This window comes from Pezoporus occidentalis, unplaced genomic scaffold (assembly GCF_034315485.1).
Source record: "Pezoporus occidentalis ecotype Australia unplaced genomic scaffold, CSIRO_AGI_Poc_V1 ctg118, whole genome shotgun sequence".
Taxonomy (NCBI): domain Eukaryota; kingdom Metazoa; phylum Chordata; class Aves; order Psittaciformes; family Psittacidae; genus Pezoporus; species Pezoporus occidentalis.
Window position 1 is genome coordinate 3,141,381 of NW_026912972.1, and position 16,286 is coordinate 3,157,666.

General features: G+C 43.3%; 1 protein-coding gene across 1 annotated transcript in view; it reads right to left on the reverse strand.

Annotated features, from left to right (window-relative positions):
- CPS1 (carbamoyl-phosphate synthase 1) overlaps positions 1-16,255 on the reverse strand; it is a 110,901-nt gene extending 94,646 nt beyond the window's left edge. Inside the window, exons 1-2 of the mRNA XM_062602193.1 lie at positions 15,959-16,255; positions 14,843-14,996 (exon numbers count right to left, since the gene is read on the reverse strand). The gene's annotated coding sequence lies outside the window, so the exon portion shown is untranslated. The remainder of the gene's footprint in view (positions 1-14,842; positions 14,997-15,958) is intronic.
- Between the last annotated feature and the right edge of the window lie 31 nt (positions 16,256-16,286).

A 16,286-nucleotide genomic window follows, 5' to 3' on the forward strand; every position in this document is an offset into this window, starting at 1 on the left:
GGACAAGGACAGCAAAGTGCTCATTAAAATTAGGAGCTTTTTCTTACTGTTTACAAGTAAAAACCACCAGAAATTAAATTTGTCACACAGTCCCACTGAACTGTAAAGATCAAACAAAATCAGTGGTCTATGGCTTTGCAAATCCCCAGGGCCAAGAGATCCAAAGCAAGCTAAGTGCCTACATTTCGGAGGCTTAAAACAAACTGCAAACTGCTTGATCTTCAGAAGTGCTCATAGCACTTGCGGCCCTGCTTAGCTGCCACAGGACTGCTACTCCAGAAGAGAAGCTTGGAAGACCAGAGATCAGGGCCAATTTGTGGGCATAGTGGCTCAGATTCATGATAGTGCAAGACCAAAGTAACTGCCTCCAGCTCAGTGGAGCTCCAGAGGCTAAAGTCTCTCCTGGACTGGGATCAGTGTAACAAGCAGTCCATGTGAATTGCTTGGACTCTCCTTCTTGTGAGATCAGAGAGGAGTATTTTTCCCCCTTTAAGTGTCCTTCAGATGCTTTCAGAAATCACTCCTGCCATCTGTCAGGTTCTGTCCTGCCCCAACTAAAACATATTTAACATATTTCAAAAATACTGAGTGGAAAAGCAGAATAGTTGAAGGTGGCAGCACAACAGAAATCCTCTGCTGCCACAGGGAATAAGATAAATGCTCTTCTCCATCCCTACAGCTAGGAAAAAACCATCAGTGATTTGGAAACCCTGTCTTCCATTTTAAGGCAAGCTCCACGTGCTTTCCAAGGAACTTTCAGGAAGAATTTGGGAAGTACCTGAAAAATATTAAGATTTGCTATGTATTTTCTAATCAGGTGTTAGTTTATCAAGCAATATCACTGCAATGGATACAGGAATAGGTTTGAGCCAGATAACAATTTCTGTTCTTAGCACATGGCTAACAACTCCACCACCTCAGAGACCACAACTTAGTCTTTTTGCAGTATGTAGGGGGGACTAAACTAAAGTTCTCTTTTTCACATGCAAATGAACTAACAGCATCCAGGCTTCCCCATCACTTGACCCTCTTGGATTGCTCCAAGACAGAAAGCAAGCTCAGGTACACTTCCAGATGCATGGCTTTGAGCCAATCTCAGATTAAATGAAGCATTTCAAGCAAAACTCACAATGTTTAGGAAACACAGTAATTGCAACGTAAAGTGCAACAAGCCAAGGATTCCAAAACTAAGGCTGATCTTCACTTGAGTGTATAGCAGGAAAATGAAAGGAATAAGAATCAAGTGAGATCTTGCCCTTTGGCTCTCCTTAATTCTGTTATTTAAGCCACAGCCAGAACAGGTGGGTTTTTTCTATACAGTTTGTTCTATTTTAGAGGAGGTCTGGGGGAAAGGGTATTTTAAATTTTAATGGGAGAGGTTCATAGCAGATCTTTAGATTGGGGTGCTGCATTTTGACTCACCCTTAGCAACTCTCATGACCGTGACAGGAATGATTGAACATAAACTCATATGATTTATTTTTTAGATGGAAACAATTCCAAGGGACAAGGCAAGAAGAACAGGAAGTAAAAATAGACTGCTCCTAGCTGCCCACTGTGTCTTTATAGGTGTGCTCCTGCTTGAAGCTTGTTTCCATCCAACTCAGTGCCTTTCTGAGATGTAAACTCCCCTTTCCTCTCTGGTCCCTAATCCTTTCTACTACCGAGTCCTGGCTTTTTAATCTCTGCTTCCTTACACAGTTTCTCTGCATGAATAACATTCTCCCAGCTCCTGCCAATCACACTTCATGGGTCCTGAAAGCTGCTTTCTCTTGAGCACACTTCCAAAGGAAAAAAAAAAAAAAAAAAAATCACCCTTCCCATCTACAGAAGTTCAGTTTCCCCCATTAGTACTCACTTACAGGAACGGAACAAAAATAAGAGTGAACAAACCATTTGTTGCATATTTTATAATATGTATTTTTATATATACATCTGTGTGGTAGTGGCAGGCATTTCTCCTGTAATTCCCTGAAAATCTCATTTATCAATACGTAACACATCAGCTTGATGGGGCAGCTGGTGTCTTACCTTACAAATAGATCTGCTGACTTCACCAGGAACTGTTCTCCATTTTGCAAGCATGATAGCAGACAACCATAAGACTTTAAATGCCCAGTTTTACCCACCAGGTTCAGATGTCTCAGGGAAGCACACTCTACATTCATCCACAAGTGAACTGTTTCCTTATGCCAACCATTTTACTTTGCAAGTGTCACAAATCCTGCTCTTTTCATTTCCAAGTGACATTGACAAAGGCCCTCCTCTTGAAGATCAGCACCTCTTGAATAACACAGTGGAGTCAAAATTATTAGGAAGAGTACATGGCAAGTATCACCTCACAGCCACCAGAATGATGGCAAGTTCATATCAGATCAGTTACAGCATCAGATGTTAACCTTTTGGGGCCTTTTTATGTCTTCACACTCCTTTTTTTATCCTCTGTATCTACTGAACAAAGATTATAAGGACAGTTTTATCTGCTTCCAAAGACAATATTGATAGCTGTAATTGGATTATATAAATAAGCCTGAAAAGCAGAATCAATTCTTGTCTTTACACCTTTTCTCTTTAGTTTTCATATACTTTTCTTTTTTCCTGCAAGGCCAGATTATGACTGCCATGTCTGCTAATAGAAACAGTAAAAATCCTACCAAACCTTAACTATTTTCTGCAGAAGGCAATAATCAATATGAAAACCAGCATGAAACCTGGTTTTAATAACACAACAAGACTACAGTCTTAAATCCCAGCCCTGCAGTCCTTGCTCACTGAAAACATCATGTCTGGGTGAAGGAGACCTCAAGGAACTGAGCCCTAAGCCAACAATAGGAATCAATGGACAACACAACGTGCAAGTGTGCTTTGAACAAGATGTGCTAAACTACATTCATACTGTAACTATAACTTGAAACATCTTCCTAATTCTGACTGAACGTCACTTTTGTTTGGGAGTCCAAACCAACCAAAAAGTATAAAGACATGTTTTAAATAGAGTTGCTCAAAATCTCACTTTATGACATACTCCAAGCAGTTACTGGAACTACTGGTTGGGTTTTTTAGAGAAACATGTTTTTCCTCTTTTAAATCAAATTTTTCCCTCTTTTTCATTATTTTTTTTTCTTTTTTTGTGTGCGTTTTCAAAGCACAAACTGAAAAGTGAATTTTGGCTAAAAAAAAAAAAAAAATGAAGACTTTCTTTTCAGGACTTTAATTAAAATGTCAAAAAGCATCAGACTCAAACTGAGGTGTAATTTTGCCTTTCTTCACAAATATTAGTTCAGTCTGTCTGACAACTAATAGTAATTGAGTTCTGCAAGGCAAATCCTCAGTTGTGGAAACAGACCCCCATGCCCAATGCTCAGTTTTATGAAGTTAAGGAAATATGCCTGAAAACAAAGCATCCAGGGGTGGTTGCAAGTACCAAAGGGATTCAGGATGCAGAAGGGTTAACCATCAACCAACAGGCCCTGTGAAAAAGTTTCAGTTTACACCTTATGCAAGAGTTTGAAAAGTTAATAAAGGCTTTTCATCTTATAACATGAAAAAGTACTGTAACAAAAGAAAATCTCAAACCAAGGCCATGTGAAAGAGAGTTAACAAAAAGGGCAAATTTCTTATTGATTGTGAATTGCCTATCTTTACACATCTCTTCTTTTACATATCTTGTGTATAAGCAGTAACCAAGACCGCCTTTTGACTAATAGTTTCTATAATGCTTGACAAGACTTATGTATCTATTCCCAGGTCGCAGAAAATCCATTTTCAAGAAGATTAAAGCTTTTCCTTAAAGCTTGAGCAGCCCAAGGTATACTCATTTGCTCTCTGGGACACAGAGCCCATGCTTCACCCAAACTTGACAAAGATAAGGCCCTTATCTTCAGCAAGAGAAAAAAGAATCAATGTCTTGAAAATGGGTCAAATTCCATTGCCACTGGGATTATCAGTTCCTCTTAGTTCAGCTGACTTGGAAGAAATAAGAGAGAACCCTTGCAATAACTGAAAGACACTGATGTTATTCCAAAAGGCCAATTTCTGAAACCCCTTAGGTAGCTAAAACTGAATGATGCCAGAAGAGCATTGCCCGAGGGGTAATAATGACTATACAAAGTGCAGTTTGCTCCCAGTGACACAACTGAACACCACACCTCAGACACGAGTCTTATGTCCATGTTGATGCAACCAAGGGAAACGGGGCCAGGAATCTTAGAGCTGCCAGATAGGAGTCTGCATTGTCTGACTTCAGTCCAGAGCTCAACTCTATTTACTGGAAGATGTTTGGAGGCAGCAAGACTTCTCATTCCCTGACATTTTCTAAGAAGACATCGTTACAAATAGGGGCCAGGATTAGGAGTCATACCTTTTCCCTTGTGATTCCAGAGGCTCAGGCATTCCGCTGGCTTGTTCCCATGGATCACTAAAAAGGCCAAACTGGCTTTATGAAATAAAAACAAATCAAAAGGGCTACACAAACACCGGCTCCCCCATGCTGCACATTCTTTATACAGTTTAAGAATAACATGACCTTACAATGCAAGATTAGCTACATTTGCTCAGGATTCATGTTCCACCCGCTGCCTTCTGTGGCCATCCTGTCATGGGTGAATATTTGATAGGTTATCATAGCCCAGTGTGTTTGTTGTAGCAAAGGAAAACAAAATTGACTCGCCCTTGATTAGATGGTAAGTAAATAAGCTTTTCCTAGAATGAAGGCTACAACAGAAACTGTCCCTAAACTGCTAATTTATGCACATAAAACTGCAGATGTGCATTTGCACAGGCACATACTGTGTTCACTGGACAGTTTGGTCATTTTAATTTGATGTGATAGTCCCTTCCCCCCCACCCCCCCCAAGTGCAATATAAGTTTGCTAAAATCAAAACTTCTATGACCAAATTGTTTTCATGGACATTTTGACCTGGGACAGACCATTTGGTCCAGCCTTCATGGTGGACATCTACAGAGGATTTTGGACAGACCCACCACACACCACCCTGTGATCTCAGATCTATGACTAGGGTGACCCAAAAGGAAAGTAAGGAAATGAGTAGAGAGATAAAACATCCATCAGAAGACGGTAAGCACCAGATCAGAAGGGTATGTTATAGACCTATATATTTCCTAGAACAACAGGTCCTCACAGGTAGGCAATATGGAATATGATTCACAGTAACTTCTACCCATTCCCCAGACTACAAAACAGCCCAAATAAAACCAGAGTTCTTGTTCCTAGCACATTATTGGGTCAGGCCTAAAGCTAGGCTCATTCCAAGGAGAAAAGCAGCTCCACTGCAGTAGTGGAGCACAAGATAAGTCCTGATGATTAGCTTCTGAGCTAGTACCTTCAGGATTTCTGGACAGTAAGCCTTATTCAATCAAGCTTGTTCTGAACAAGAAATAGTCTAATAATTACGTGCTCTAACATTTTTTTTTACTACAACAGATGTCATATCCAGTGACAGGACACATAGGAATGGCTCAAAGCTGCACCAGGGGAGGTTCAGACTTGACATTTAGATGTATTGCTTTACTGAGAGAGTGGTCAAACACTGGCACAGGCTTACTAAAGGGGTGATTGATGCCGCAGCCCGTCAGTGTTTAAGAGGCATTTGGACAATGCCCTTCATACCATGCTTTAACTTTTGGTCAGGCAGTTGGACTGGATGCTTACAGCAAGTCCCTTCCAACTTAAGTATTCTATATGAGAAGACACAGAAAGTGTTCCACACAAAGGTCCTTCCCTAACTTCAAGTGAATAAAAGTGATTTAATATTCCCTTTGGAATAAATATGTTTATTCTTTGAAAAGGAAATATATCACATTTCTCCCCATGCTAGCTTCTTACCCTTTGGCACACATCTATGAAGGGCTGGATATCCCTGGTTTTGGTGGGAGGGGGCCTTAATATTTCATAAGAGCTATTTAACATGGCCTTGGCCTCTCACCATATATCCAGCATCCCTGGTCAATCAGCATTTTCCTTGTTGCTTCATGCCTGGAGCTCCAGATTGGAAGGACCTGCAAACCTTGTTTGTCTTTTTATTTCTTTTTATAACCTTCCTGTGGTTACCCTGGCGAAAAAAAAAGACAAAAGTTTTGGCTCTTGTACACTGGGCTATGCACAGAAGCATTTCATTGAACCTACAGATTAAGCAGACAACATGCCTGAGGATGAAGATCTCTCTTCAAATAGCACAACAAATTCTTGCTGTATAGATCTGCAACGTCATTTGATTGGGAAGTAGGAGACGGGACACAATTTTGACTGACTGAAAAACATTTTAGGGCAGGAAAGCAAAGATGTTTGAAGAAGTAATTGATGCTGTCAGGTTGTGCTCAGGACTCGAACCCTGCAACTCCAAAACTCTCTATTCAGCTAGTTTTCTTATAATAGCAAAGAAAGTTAATTATAAGACAATGACCACTGATACAGTTTTATGCCCAGCAATATACATTGCTGTACTTCAACAAATACAGCTCTTCACACCAGCAAAACCCCCAGAAACAGGCTCTTGCCCACAAAGACCAGCTGGCTTAAAGAGAGTCTGTGCTTTGGAGCAGGGGCTTTTATCACATACAACCCTGGCAGAAATGAGTGGGACCACTAATGTAGGCCTTGAGTGAAGTTAAGATGCCCTTTCCCTGAAGATACCCTGTATTGTACTGTTCTCATCACTCATTTCACCCTGACACCTACCAGTGTTCAGCAGGGTTTAAATTAACCAACCCATGGGAGGAAAACACTAAACACAGGTTTTACTGTACAGATAGCTGACTTCATGAACAGATGTGATTAAGGTATTACCAGAATTTTGGTAAAATGAGCAATCAAATTTAAAGGAGAATAGTACAAAGGCAGCTTATTCACTTGCCAGTACTGATTAAATAAGTTAAATACTCAGGTTTCCATCTTTATCCACTGCCATAAACAAACCAAAATAAATTCTAGTCACCTATTCCCACTTCCCATGGATTCCATCATGCTACAATCCATTATAACCAAAGCAATCACAAACTACCACATCCAGTGCAATGAAATCGCATTAAAGTGATGAAATTCCATGACAGTTAATTATAACTGGAAAGTTTTCATTTCATTACTTTGATCACAGAGGTCTCAACAACAGCATGTGCTTTGGAGTTCACAGCAAAAATAAGGAGGCGGCTCATATGGGCCACGTGGTCAAGAAGAGCTTCAGTTTGTCATTTCTAACTTGAGAGAGAAAATAAGGCTTGAAAAATACAGACCCCTCAGAACTGGAAGCCCTCCAATAGCAGGTATCCATACAGTGAGGCATCCAAAATCACTGGCTGTCATCATCCATGGTAAGCTGACATGCTGTATCTCTGGTTCAAGCTTAGCCAAGGTTGTTCAAATATGGAACAAAAATACACTGAAGTGCTGCTTTGCCTAAACAACTGTGTATTACTGCATTCACTCCCTGCCACACAGGCTTCTTGCAAGCATAAGCTCTCTATCTCGGACAACTGTCTAGAAACGGAGTCATCTCGCACAGAAGACTCTCAGGCTACAGAACAGGACCACCAAAGCTGATACATGAAAGCAGAGGCAAGGGAGGAGGTGATTATTTGCAGCATTAGCATCTGAAGTGTCACAGCATGGCTGGCACAGAAAAGAATTAAACTGAGTTCTCTAAACCAGACTCCTAGAAGTGAGAAAGCTTACCTAGAGACAGCTTTGTAAAGGAAGAGCTCAGCAATGCTTCAAGCAATGCAGAAGAGCCACAGGAAACCGGGATACAACTTGCCACTGTATGAGCTTCATACAGTGCCTCTGAGCAACACAAAGTCACAGAAACAGAAAGCACCATTTGACCTGAGCACACAGCATTTAGAAATGATATAGTGGAAAGAGCCTATCAGCTGGTAGGCAGGGTGGATGGAAATGATGGTAGGGACATCATCTGCAAAGAGTGCTTTACACAAGTTTCACTCTTTCCTGTTCAGTCAGGGAGTCAAGCCAGTCATGCACTCCTGCAATCAGATTTTATCTTTCCAGACAACCTAATTATCTCTCTGCTTCCCTTCCGCCCCTAGCAATCCCCCTGCAGCTGTGGCACACTCAGGAACGTGCTTTGAAGAACTTAGAGGCTCATTTTAGGCAGCATGGGTTTGATTTCCACCATCAACAGCACAAGAAATTGGTCTCAAGCCATGACTTCGGAAAAGTCTCCAACTCTTTATTCTGCTGATCCACATGAAGCTCAAAACCCTTACCCACACAAATGTCTGGCTTTGCCCTAGCCCTTCTCCTCTCATCTCCCTTACTACAGCACCTCATCCTGGCAAAATATACCTTTTTGCATCAGAGTTCTGACCCCAATACATTTAATTGTGCAATCCAGCAGGTAGAACAGCAGTGCTGGTATGGTGTGAATGCTTCCAGTTGTCTGTTTACCACCACCCTCCCTCCCATCAGCTTCCTACAACAGATGGACTGTGATTTCACAGGCACAAGAAGGTTCAATAACAGGGAGGGAGAGGCAGGAAGGGCTCCTGCTTCAGTAAGAAAAAGCCACAGTACAATCCATTTTAGGCTTCTCCAGAGAGCAAGTAAAAAAATAACTAAAAATCACCCAAGTAAAATAAGAAATTCTTTATGTTTTGACAGTCATCAGCTTTCAAACTCGCCACCTAACACAAAAGGCGTTATGCACACCCTTTCCCTACCCTCCACATGCTTAAAATAGTGGGACAATACAGATGGGACATTTCCATCATATTGTTCCATGGCTGAGGAATATATAAGCATTAAAGCCACATCTGTGTCATTTACCATAAGTCTAGACAGTCCTTCACAGACAAGTCTGCGGTTGCTTTGCCTGCATTCATGAACCATTCGGAACAAGACAAGGCCAAAACAGAGGCTCATGAACTTCATGGCTCGAGCATAGTGCTGCTACTGACTAAATGCAGGAATCTGTCCTATCTCATATCCCTCATGCAGAGTTGCCTTCAAGGGCCTTGTCAATGTATCTTTAGTCGTTCAAACTGGAAGCAGTAAAATCGTAGAATCAACCACGTTGGAAAAGACCTTTTAGATCATCAAGTCCAACCATTACCTAGCACTGCCAAGGCCACCACTAACCCACGGCACTTAGGGCCTCATCTACACACTGCGTGAATACTTCCAGGGACGGTCACCCCACCGCTGCCCTGGGCGGCCTGTTCCAGCACCTGAGCACACTCTCTGTGAAGCACATCAACTGATCTAGCACATGGGGTCATGAGCACACAATAACCTGCAGAGTGGCAAACATTTTCAGTGCCAAACATCTGCACCACCAAATCCAGGACACTTACTTTGGGAAGGTTCCCTCCTTGTGCAAAGGATCTCCTCTTGTTTCCATTGTATACTGTTTTGAGAACTCCTTGAACAGGAAAATTAGAAAGTGAGAAATGAGAAATGAGGTAATTGCAGAACAGAATCCCAAAGGAAGAGTATCTTCAGTATAACATGTACACTGGTACTCTGAGCAATTAGTTTCCTTTCATCTGCATCTTGAGAGAAGTCACAAGAAAGTAACTAAGATGAAACATTATCCTTGCACAGTGGGAAGCCACAAGGTTGAGAATGTAGTGGGGAAACTGCCCCTTTGCCTTGAGCAACATCATGAATTTGCAAACTATTTCAGTCCTTAAAAGCTAAGCTTTATAAAGCCTTTCTGAAAACAAAACCATGCCAAAATATATAACAGACAAGGAGAGCTAGAAACTCTGCGGCACACATGGCAGGCTCTGTTCCTGTGTTCTAGGCAGCCACCCACCAAGAGATGTCACTCTGGAGAAGAAAGCCTGCTTCTGTCTCCTGGCACTGGAGCATGGCTTGTGGCTGAGTGACAGGCAGCTGTGCTGGCCCTGCACCAGCTGGGACAAGCCCTCCCTCTGAAAGCCTCAGCACATCAGCTTGATTTTTGTAGGGAAAATGAAAGCATGTAGGGAAAATGAAAGCATGTAGAGTTATGGACACATTTGAGACATGAAGCAGTGCTCAGCTTCACTCCAAGAAGTGCCCAGCTGCATATGGGGCATATCAGACATTGGAATTGTTTGCAAAGGGCCATTCTGAATATCTGAACCATGAGAAAGAGTTCAGCAAAGGTTCACAGCTTAATAGCTGCTGAGATATTCAACAGAAAACAGAAATCTGTAGGAAAGGAGGTTGATTAGGTAGCATTACACATTTATAAGGGACAAGTATCACAGAATCACAGAATGGTGTGGATTGGAAGTGACATTAAAGCTCATCCACTTCCAATTCCCTGCCCAGGGCAGGGACACCTTCCACTAGAGCAGGTTGCTCCAAGCCCCATCCAACCTGGCCTTGAACACTGCCAGGGATGGGGCAGCTACAGCTTCTCTGGGCATCCTGTGCCAGTGCCTCATCATCCTCATACTGAAGAATATGAAATGAATCAGCCTCTACCTAGTTTCCCTGAAGGAGATGAGAAGCTCTGAAGAAGTCCCTCCTCAGAGCCAGCCACCACCCTTCTCTCTCTGGAAAGAGCCACAGAAACACAAGTCAGCCACAAGCCTTGCAGGGGCAGGGGACAGGAGTCAAAGTGAGTGAACTCAGTGGGTAATCCAGATGCAGGGGTCTGATGGCACATACTTCCTGACCAGGACAAACCTATTACCATAAAGGTAGAGACAGACAATGAATATCAAGAGACTGGCACAGGTGCCAAAGCATTGCCAGATCAGAACAGACCTTGAGATGCTGCCTGGGTGTCTCAATTGCTGATGGTATAGATGCTCAAGACTGAAGGTCCTTTAAAAACATAACACCCAAGTTTCACCCCTCAAAAAAACCATTAGCACACTCTGAGCAATAGCAGATTCCACTAGAAGGAACGCATAATATGTACCTTCATAGGGTACCAAATGAAAAAAGAGGGTTCTTTCAGTGCCCTTCAGAGTCCTTAGATCACCTCTACAGCTTAATTTTATTGCTCAGTATCACAAAGTCCCTGGTCACTGCCACTCCAAACTGCTCACATCACTAAGCAAACAAGTCAATAGTCATGCTTGTGCACTGCTTGTCCTGTAGACATGCAAAGGTGAATGCAGGGGCAGACAGATGTCGAATACAAAGTCAGGGTGAGCAATCAGCCGTAACCCACATCATGTTTTCACCAGCAATCATATCCAGTCCTTATACTGAACTTTAAAGACAGAATTAAGGATGCAAGTGCCCTATGCAGACTGCTTTAGTCACTGCAGCAAAGCAAAAGAAATCTGACATCAGTCCTGTCCAGGGATCAAAGCGTATCAAAGTCTCAACAAACCCTACTGTCTCCCAGATGACCTCATCACCAAAACAGTCTTTAATCCAGCTCTCAGCAGTTTCCTGTCTGTTTTTCTTTGCTCCTGCCCACATATAGCCCTTACTGATCTCCTCAGTTTCCAACCTCTCCCTTTCATTTGCTAAGAAAGATGGATTCCCATTGTATTGGAGTAGATCTCATACGGTACACAAAGAAAATGGCAGAATGTCACAGAGGATTGCTACATGCGTTTCTCCAAAGAGTTCTGGCCTGATGCTCAGAACCACTGACCTCTGCTTCTTGCAGCAGAAGCCAGCCACATGGCCCGCACTGAGCAGTATACAGCTGCCTTCCCTGGAGGGCAGGCAGAGCAGGGCTCCTCCAGCTTCTTGCTTGTGAGACAGGGGCATCTAGCGGCTGAGAACAAGAAGAGCAGGGTAAAGCAACAGCAACACAAGTTGCAGCTACCGCGCGACTAGGGATACGCTGGTAGTTTAAACGGGATGCAGCTGCTGCCGACACGGAGACAGATGTTGGAAACAAAACCGTTAGGCTATTAACTGCTCTACTCAGGCTAACATGCCATAAAGCAAAATATAAACCCATAGCATCAGGCACACCAGCTCTGAGGAAATCCTCCAATACCACCTTTCCTGTCTGGTGCTCAGGCAGTATATCAGCAAACACATGCAGTAACATCAAATCACAGAATCATATAATCATAGAAAGGTTTGCGTTGGAAACAGCCTTAAGATCATGCAGCTCTAACCCCCTGCCATGGGCAGGGATGCCTCACACTAGACCATATTGCCCAAGGCTCTTGTCCAACCTGGCCCTGAACACTGCCAGTGACGGGGCACTTACCACTTTGTTGGGCAACCTGTGCAAGTGCCTTAGCACCCTCACAGTAAATAACTTCGTCCCTATATCTAACCTGAACTTCCCCTGTTTCAGTTTGAACCTATCACCCCTTGTCCTATCACTACAGTCCCTCTCCAGGATCCTTGTAGGCCCCCTTCAGATATTGGAAAGCTGCCCCTAACACGCTCTCATAACTCCCAGAAACTGGTGGTTCAGGCACCTCCTGTACACAAGTACAGTGGTGTCTTTTTACTTGACAACCTCTCTTAACTCCTTCACCTCTGAATGCTACTCCAGCCATTTCAGTTGATGTCTGCTAGCTTTGAAAGCCAAAGTGTCACCTTCCCCTCTTCACATCCATGACACTTCAAGACTTTACAGACATTTACAACAGCCCTCTTTAGATGTCTCTTTTCAGCCCGAGTAGTCCTAGCCTAGCTACTCAGTGCTTGCACGTATGCCATTCCATACAGTCGATGACCTTTGTTTTGGCCTGATTAGTTCTACAGCTTGTACCACTTCTAGCTCTGCTGCCCTGTTTGAGATCAGAACAAATACGTGAGCTGCAGGTGAGCCACAGACATACGTAACAGCATTCTTAGTTTTCTGCTCTTCTCCTTTCCCACTATCAATTGACTTTCTTTTACCTTCTAGTGAGCAGGTGTTTTCACTGAATCACCCACTATGTTCCCCGAGATGTGAATGGGAATTGCTAGCTCAAAGCCTACTATAATGTGTATACAGAGTCAATCTGTTGTTACTGAACACTTAGCTTAACCTATGACCACAATAAATGCAGGCAGGATACAGGGGAGCTGTGCCCCACACATACTATTAATATAATCAATTAGCTTAGTTCAGCTACTGTGACCAACACTGAGGCTTTGGGCTCTTCATAGAAGGTGCTAAAAGTAAAACAATCAATGCCACCTGCAATCATGGTTGCTGCGCATTGGAAAAAAGAATCCAATAAAATAAGAGGCTTTTTCCCTCTCCTGGATATCCTCCTAAAATGAAAAACTTTGCCATCATAATGCCAAGATATAACACTTGTTTTACGTTCCAAAAACAAGTCTGCTTAGCTTCAAATGGCACTAAGGCTTTCAATCTCTTAATATAGGTTTGAGTTTTTACTGAGAGCAAATACAGTGAGCCATGGCTCTAATAGGAAAGCACAGCAAAGTTTCTAGAATCATCCCTGGTTTATACAGAGCATTACAGCTGAAATAATACCAATATTCAAAATTATTATTTTAAAAGAGAAAACTGACACCTTTGATCTTTCATATTTCTTAGGACACTTTGGATATCCACCCTAAATACGTAATACCTTTAGCCATGCTGCTGCTGAATAAACAACGTGTAAAGAGAGGCTAACAAATGGAGCTGGGAAGCTTCTCACTTCTACTCTGCACTGTCTGAAGCTTGAACACAAAGAAGTCAACAGAAAAAAGAGACAAAACAAAGAGAGACGGAGAGATAAATGCCCCAGCTTTGATGACATCTTAACTGTCCACAAAATTCCGTACTGCAGCTGTTCTGTGACCATGGCAAGACACCCCTGGAGCAACTCTTCAGCAGGTAAAACCTCTCCCACAGCCCAAGTGCTTTGCCTGTACAGTTTTCCAGGAGAACTATGCTCTGTAGAGCACTTCCACACACAGCCTCCCAAATCCCATTTTCTATTTGACAAGTCTATGAAGAACACCTTATCCTTGCTCACTGCACCCCCCTCACATAAAGCATGCACTCACAAAGGCAAAACAAGCAACCTTCACATTTATTATGGGATTACCATGCCAAGCCCATCTGGCCCACAGCATGGAGGCCTCTGTGCCAGGTTGATCCGACCCTGAGAGGAGGCTATGAGGAGGAGTAGATGCCAAAGCACCATTTTGGAAAGGCCACTTGCAATTCCACATGTGCATTGCCCAATGTGGGCACCTGCTGACGAGATTAGCACTAGGTGAGATTACAGACCTGATGGATGCCCATAGCCAGTGAAGGACAGTAATGCCAGGAGGAAGCATCTCCTCTCAAGCAGGGGTTTCAGTTAGTCCTCAGGCAGGATGCCAAATAGTCTGTAGGCAGCTGTGTACCTGGCAGAGATTTGCATCCTCACTGGAATGAGGACGGAACAGACACCCAAGCATCCTGAGGTTTTCTTCAAGAAAGACTGTGAAACATCTATTTTACCCATGTAGTCCCAGGACCAACAGACATGCTACCAGTGCAGTACAGACTACCAACAGGCAGGATCATTATGCAGTTAAAATTCAGTAAGGATCTGTCTTTCAGGGAATGCTGTGGAGCAGAAAATATTACTCTTCTCACAGGCAGAAAGATTTTGGGACATCTTTTCAACCACTGATGATGAGCCACTTCAGAATCAGGTTTTTCTAGGGCTGTGACGGGCCTGCCAGGAAGGCTACTGCGCCTATTTTCTCACCATTTTCTCCATCCACTCTGATGACTGAAAAAGAGCAAACCTGCTTTAATTGTCTTTTTTTCAGCAAATCCAGCATGACCCTTTCCAGAGAAAGCAAACAAACAAGTTCCTCACCCCAAACACCCCAATGTGACACAGACTTCAATGAGAACACATGAACAGCTTCCCTCTCAGGCTCATTTCCTTCTTTCGTTCCCTGTTCTGCACAGGCAGGTTACTAAGGATGAATCATGAGTCACTTACCTGAGCTCTGGGTGACAGTCACAGGCACTTTGGATTTATCCTGGGCAGCAGCAGGTCCAACTGACCATAACCATTTAGAAAACAACATACTGAAATGAAACTGCTTGGCAACAGGCAGGATAATTTGGGAGAAGTATCTTTGTCATTAAGTGATCTGGAAAAAGAAAAAGAGAATACAAGAGGAATCAAAGACAAAAGAAAGACTCTAAAGGTGAAATGCCTTGTGCTGGAAGTTAATACTGAACTGTGCCTGGGGGAAAGACAGCAGAGAGTATTGTTTTGACCTGCAGATGGAAGGGAAAACCGTAACACAGGGCTGGGAATTTAGCCATAAGCAAAAGACCCCACATTATTTTTGCTGATGTTAGAGCTGCATAACCTTCCTCACAGACTTGAATGCAAGGCAACGACATGATTGAAACTTGCTAAACAAGAAACAGCTGAGTGAAAAGGAACTGAAAGCAAATCCAATTGGGATTCCCTCTTTGCTGCTTGGTTGTCACCACCTCCTGCAATAATATCTTTTTTTCTTTTCTTTGAGCTCTGATTTTTACAGATTGTAATAAAGAATTGACACATGGGTAGAAAACCAGAATCCCTTATATAATACAATTGTCTCAAGCATGAATGCAGTATTCCCATGAGTGCTCTTGATCACTACCAAAAAGTAAATTCTTACAGCACCTGTTTCCCTTAAACCCACCCAGATGGATTCAGCTCCTGTAAGGGTCAGTATCACTATACTTAGACCTACTCAACAGCTTCAAGCTCAGCCACATTCATTTGGGCTTTCCTGCAGAGCTAGAAGTACTGGGGAGCTCCAGAGCTGCACTTCAGCAAGCCAGACCCCAAGCAGGGATGTCACAACCCATCTTAGGTCTACAGGGTCAGGAAAAGGGGAGCTGGGCACAGTTACACTAAGCAGAAAGGCAGCAAGGCCTGGATCCAGAAATACAGCTCATAAGGACTACACTGCCCAGTGAATGCTGCCATGCAGCCAACATGGCTGGCTGCCCAGGGGTACACTGCCACAGGATGACTGCAAGGAGAACCCCAACACCAGTGGAATTTGAGCAAAGCACTGCTCAGGACTGAGTTGTAGGGATCAGCCCTCACAAGGAAGACATGGCTCAGCCAACACTGAGACAGAGCAGCTCAGCAGGGGCAGCAAGGAAGAGCTCCTGTCCCTCATCAAGGCCCTACCTGCATGAGGAGCTACTGCTGCTGAGAGGAGCAGGGCCCGACATGTGCTCCTGGGACTGACCTTCTGCCACCACATGCATAGGGCCACCAGCCCCATAGGGCCCACCACGGTGCCCATCCCCACAAGACCTCAAAGCCCCCAAGGCCAGCTTCAAGAAGCCCCAAACCCCTACAGAGCCTTCAAGTCCCAAATGACAGCCAAAACAAACTGCACAGGGCTACCTAAACATCAAATAGTTAA